Source organism: Sciurus vulgaris (assembly GCF_902686455.1).
Source record: "Sciurus vulgaris genome assembly, contig: HiC_scaffold_135_arrow_ctg1, whole genome shotgun sequence".
In the NCBI taxonomy this organism is placed as follows: Eukaryota; Metazoa; Chordata; class Mammalia; order Rodentia; family Sciuridae; genus Sciurus; species Sciurus vulgaris.
In genome coordinates, this window is record NW_027632918.1 from 2,419,555 (window position 1) to 2,425,303 (window position 5,749).

General features: G+C 38.7%; 1 pseudogene across 1 annotated transcript; it reads right to left on the reverse strand.

The window, feature by feature from the left end:
- Positions 1-615: 615 nt before the first annotated feature.
- Positions 616-1,388, reverse strand: LOC306652154 (olfactory receptor 14C36-like; annotated as a pseudogene). Its single transcript has one exon. The product of its transcript is annotated as an olfactory receptor 14C36-like (transcript).
- Positions 1,389-5,749: the final 4,361 nt, after the last annotated feature.

Below are 5,749 nucleotides of genomic sequence, written 5' to 3' on the forward strand. Positions count from 1 at the left end.
TTTCAAACTAAATTGAGACATTTAATCTTAAGTTTATTACTATTTAACAAATGCATGACTGTACAATAGAATTTTAACACAGAATCCTCCTAAAATAACATTTAGGCTTTCTAAGATGGAGTTATATTTCAGTGGTCAGATTGAACCCAGGGTCTCACACCTGCTAGGCAAGCCGGTCCACTGAGCTACACCCAGCCTCCTAAAGTTGGATTTTAGTGAGAGTCTTTTAAAGTGAATAACAGGTATATCAGGTCATTCTTCTTAATGTCCACCTCGGTTACCTGGCATATCCAAATATCCAAAACCTTCTTAAAAGGAAAATGTTGATGTAGGATGTATTTTAATGGTCTTATGAATTGTATTCACATAAGAAATATGCAATAATCTATCCTAATTGAATCATCTCAGTTTATTACGCAAAATGTGTAGTAGCTTAGGGCAAGCCTCTTTCATTTCCAGTGTCTATTTCCTGAATTAAACATGCTTGTCAGATTTCCTGATAGCCTCATTTTTTTCTTCATTCTAAAACGTTAACAGGGTGCAAGAGTTGGGGATGATGGAGTAGAATACAGAAAGCACAATATCGTGGGTGACTGGCAGACACTGCAGATGGACTCAGTAGATGTAAAAGCCTGAGTTGTGGGGACTCAGCTCATTCCAACCCATGAGAATGTGGGGGACACAGGTGGAGAAGTCCTTTTTTTCTATCTGCTCCAGCTGGCTGAGCAACAGTAGAGAAGATGTAAATATAAGACCTTAGGATGAAGACAAAAACAGCCTCCACTGATCACCAGGCTAGAGACAGCAGCAGTGACCTTGTTACTGAAAGTGTCAGAGCAAGGGAGCTTCAGCAGAGAGGGTATGTCACAGAAAACTGCTGGACAATGTTCGACCTGCAGAAGGGCAACCAGAATGTATTGCTGGGTGTGCATAGCAGCGTAGAATCAGACCACTGAGCAGTGAGGCCAGAGTCATTCAGGTGCATGTGCCAGGGCTCATGACTGCCAGGTAGTGGGGCTGGCATATGGCTACATAGCACTCCAAGGCATGACAGTGAGATACACGAGCTCCACATACACAAAGAAAACCACCAGGAACACTGAATTGTACACCTGCCCTGGAAATGCCACTGCTGCCCAGCAAGGAATTTTGCAAGACTTAGGGACTGTCATTGAAATGTAGCAAACATCCAGGATGGACAGGTTTCTGAGGAAGAATACATAGGCGTGTGGAGACTCTTGTCGATGTGGTGACAACCATGATGAGAATGTTTTCCATTAGTCATGAAGTAAATTAGAGAGAAGGATTGTAACAAGTAAGACCAGCAGGTCTTGCACATCAGAGAATGCTAACCAGGAGAGAGTCCATCATCAGGTGGAGTTAGGCATGTGTGGGCACAGTTCCTGTCTGGAAGGGTGAGAGAAGTCCCAGAGCCATGTTAGCAAGTGCAGTATGACCTCTTCTTCCTATTTACTTAGTCACTTATGCATGCATTTTGTGGATCTGGGGATGGAAGCCAGAGGCTCAGATGAGCTGGGAAATTCTCTACCAATGATCAACCCACAAGCCTTGATCTCTCCCTCTTCTTATCTGTACCCTGGGCCTGGCATTTTAAAGTAATGATTCATTCGAGACATGACATTCTTTTTATTCAAATTGAGAAGATGCTCTATTGTTATTGTTCCTATTGTTTGTAAGTTTTTAGAAGGATTAATTTATGCAACATTTTGTCTATGATGGGGTTTAAAAGCTCTTAGATATTATATACATGTTTTTAATTATGAATAAGTTGCAACATCACAAAAATATTTTTCTCATTAATTCATCATATACAGTTTTGGGTACAGAAGGTTAACAACTGTTCATCCTCATTACTATGATACTTATCTTGATGTGTTTTAATAATTGAACCAAACAAATTCTGTGTTCTGGAGAGGATTTTGTTGTTGTTTATTGTTGTTTTCATTGGTCGGATACAATAATTTTCAGAGTTAGTAGGAGTATAACTTCTATTCCTGTTATCTAGTTCAAAATCCTAGTGTTTTATGGGTGTTAACAAATGCACATTTATTTTATTTGCTGCATGCACTGGGATTGAAACACACCTTATGCCATTACTAAGGCATTTGGCCCAAACAGTAAGCTACATGCCAGCCCCTGAGCTCAGGTATTATGAACAGGCCCAGATTTTGCGCTTCTTCATTGAGCCACAAAAAAGAGTCCCCTTCCTCCTGTGGAACATGGAAAAGATTAGATGAGCTAACATGCATAGCACACTTGGAAATGACCCAGGACCCCACAATGTTGGTTTCACTGTCAGGAATGTCACCATTGTGATTGCCCTGTCTCAACATCTTCAGAGAATGTACAGCTATGAACACTGTTTAGGAAGAGTTCTCTTATTAATTCTGACTGTCTCAAGGTCTGGGGAGTTAATACTTCAACCTCTTTACAGACAATTCCTGTCTTGTTTTCAGCTGCTGTTTCATAACAGCTACTGTTTCATATCAAGCTGCCACTCTGGTGGCTCTGCTCTGAGGCTGCACTTAGCAACCTGGAGCTCCTGCCCTTCCAATGTTTCTGCCTGTTTTGAAGGAGTGTCATTTTTGTGTGTGGGAGGCAGCTGGGAGGTACTGGGGATAAACCCAGGTCACATGCATGTGGTTCAAACTCCACCACTGAGCTGCACCCAGGCCTATCCTCATGTTTTTTTTTTTTTTTAATTTGTTTGTTTTGATGGTTTGGGGGTTGGAACCCAGGTCACATACACACCAGGTAAACCCTCCACCATTCAGCCATACCCCAACCCTGTGCTCATGGTTTCTTAAAATGATAATTAGCTAGTTATAATTTCCTCCTCTTTTTTGTTTTGTTGATGATTTATTAGAATTTTACTACATAACTTTCATTTACTATTGTGCTAGGTACCTACAGCCAGCAGATTTTTAAGCAGGCAAACCAACTCAAGTCTCACCAGGACCCTCACTGTAGAAGAGGGAGCCAGGAGGTTCGACTCTATTACTTCCACTCACCAGGCACATAAAGTGGTTTCACCCAACAGAAATGCCTTCATCTGTAAAAACAGAATAGTGGTTTGTGCTGTTGTTCCAACATAAGTGACACAGATTTATCCATTATTTTATTCCATATTTAATTATAACCACAAATATGTACTAAGTGCTGCTATCACAGGAGTTTTTTGAGTAATAAATGACACCAAAGTCACTAAATCTCATGACATTTTCATTTATTTGAAGAGACTGATAGTGTAGAGTTCAACATTAGAGGAAAATCAATTTTTCTGATTGTTTTAGATGATTCTGTGTTAGGAGAGGACAGCGTATGTGACTGGGGTGGAAGCAGAGTGTAACCAATTCAACAAGAATTATGGAAAATTAGCAAACCACTGTGGAAACAGTCCCATATTTTAACTCTTTCTGGGCCCTATGTTTTGTTTTTGCTTTTTGTGAGAAGTCTAACATGTGTCTATTGACAGATTTAATAAATTATATTATCACCCAAGATCTTCATACATTGCTTTGAGCAAAGCTGAGTTGTCAAACTTGATCCTAATCCTACGGAAGACTTAAGACCAGTTTTGACATAATAAGCTTATCCTGGCAGATGAACTAGAATCAAGAAAAAAATAACCTTTTGAAAGATTGAACTGATCTATAGACTAAAACTGCAGTATGTAAAATATTTCTTTTATTGAAGAGACAGAGAGGAGTGAAGGGAGGGTAGAGGACATAGAGGTAGGAAGGATAGAGAATGAATTGGACACTTTTACCCTATGTGCATATATGTTTATATGACCAGGGTATCTCTTCATTTTGTACAAACTAAGAATGAGAAGTTAGACTCCATTTATGTAAGATGTGTCAAAGTGCATTCTACTGTCATGTACGATGAATTAAAACAAAATTTAAAGGTACATTGGAGACAAACTGGTGGTAGCACTGACACTGAGTCACTGCAAAGTAGAAGATGACACAAACAGAAGGACAGAGAAACACATTGTAGTAATTTGGCACAGGAAATATCTAAAGAACAGAAAAGCAGTATGATCTTATGACTTATAGTGTGCACAGTGTTATGGTGTTTGAAAAAATGTTCCAGGTTTCCCTACTTGTGAGAAAATAGATGAGGCAAAGAGAAACTTGAGGATGTCACACTGGAGCTTGATGCTACAGAAACCTAGGAGATTATAGCAAATATTGCTACACTGGTCCTGGCCCACTTCCTACCATAGGCCTAGGGTGCATCTGGCAGTATGTGATTGAAGCAGGAGCAGAGTTTTCTATCCAGGGAGGTAAATGAAGTGATATTAAAGATGTATAACTAAATCATTTCATGATGAGTATGGTAACTGAAGGAAGATGGGAAATTCAACCAATGCTTTATGATTACATTCAGGTGCGAAACATTTGAAGGCCATCTACATGGGTGATGGAGTATGTTTAGAATATGCACTCTGCACCTATGTGGTTGGTTATTTTTCCCTAGAAGGTGAAAATTCCTGGGAGGCCTCCAGAGTTTCAGATGCCCAGAAGAGTGTGGCCTTTGCCTGGCTCTGGGAATGTGCTGATGCTCTCTGGAGTAGATACCACCCAACAAATTCCAACCATTTTAATCAGATCCAAACAATGGCCATTGAAACTTTCCATTTTAGAAACTCTACATCTGCCCCTGCCTAGGAGTCCTTCAAACTAGTCTGTCCCCCCCCCCCAAAAAAAAAAGAAAAAAAAATTCAATGAACGGCATTTCTCTTTTCATCTACCTCAAACTGGGAACAGGGAAGTTGAGAGTTATTACAATCAGCTTTGTGTCCAGACCACTGCATTAGCATTTTGGTAATAAACACAGAAAAAAGAAAGGTCTAACAACTCCTAGTCCTCACTCTGTATACAGGTTGCATAGCACAAGAAGTAACAGAAAGAACGGTAGTCAGACATGAACAGTAAATATTCATCCTTGTCCTGTTTCACTCAACTTAGTGGTTAACAATTCTTTGAGTTTTCTTACATATTTTTTTGTGATCTGGTAGAATTTGGTGATTGGTTTATATATACACATATGCAAACATTTGTTTCCTTTTTGTTTTTCATAATTTTATTATTCTTTCATTATCTTGCAATTTTTTAGGACTAGTGGGAGGTGTTTGTTGTTTTATTTTTCATTTTCTTTTGTTACTCTACTCTCTGTTTTTCTCTATTGACCAAATCCTTTTCCATGTATGTTTACATATAACACATATGTAAGTATACCTATAACATATTTTTTCCTTTATTTAATATTTCCCTTCTTTTTTATGTCCTTCACTAGTTATCTCTCTTCAGCTTTCTCTCATTACATTTTGGATATTCTAAACATCCCTTTGCCCTCATACATCATTTTATTTTCTCTTAACACACTCTGTTTTTAAAGTCTTTTAGAACTATTTTGATTATATAATTTCTGTGCCCACCATTTATCTGCAGGTACTGATAATGTGGTAATTTTTTATATTCTAGATCCAGTTCATGACTTTTTTTTTGTTTTGCTTTTGTGAATTTCAAATGTCACCATTCCTGTTTTTGTGATTATTAATGTTACAGATGTCCTAGCAGGCACCTGGTGTTTATTTAAATTTTGCATATTGTTTGCTGCTATTGTTTGTTTTTCTTTTTCCTTTGAGGTGCTGAGAATCCAATGTGACAGTACAGTTTCATAGGGTAGAGTCACTCCTGCCCCCATCAAGAGACAGCAG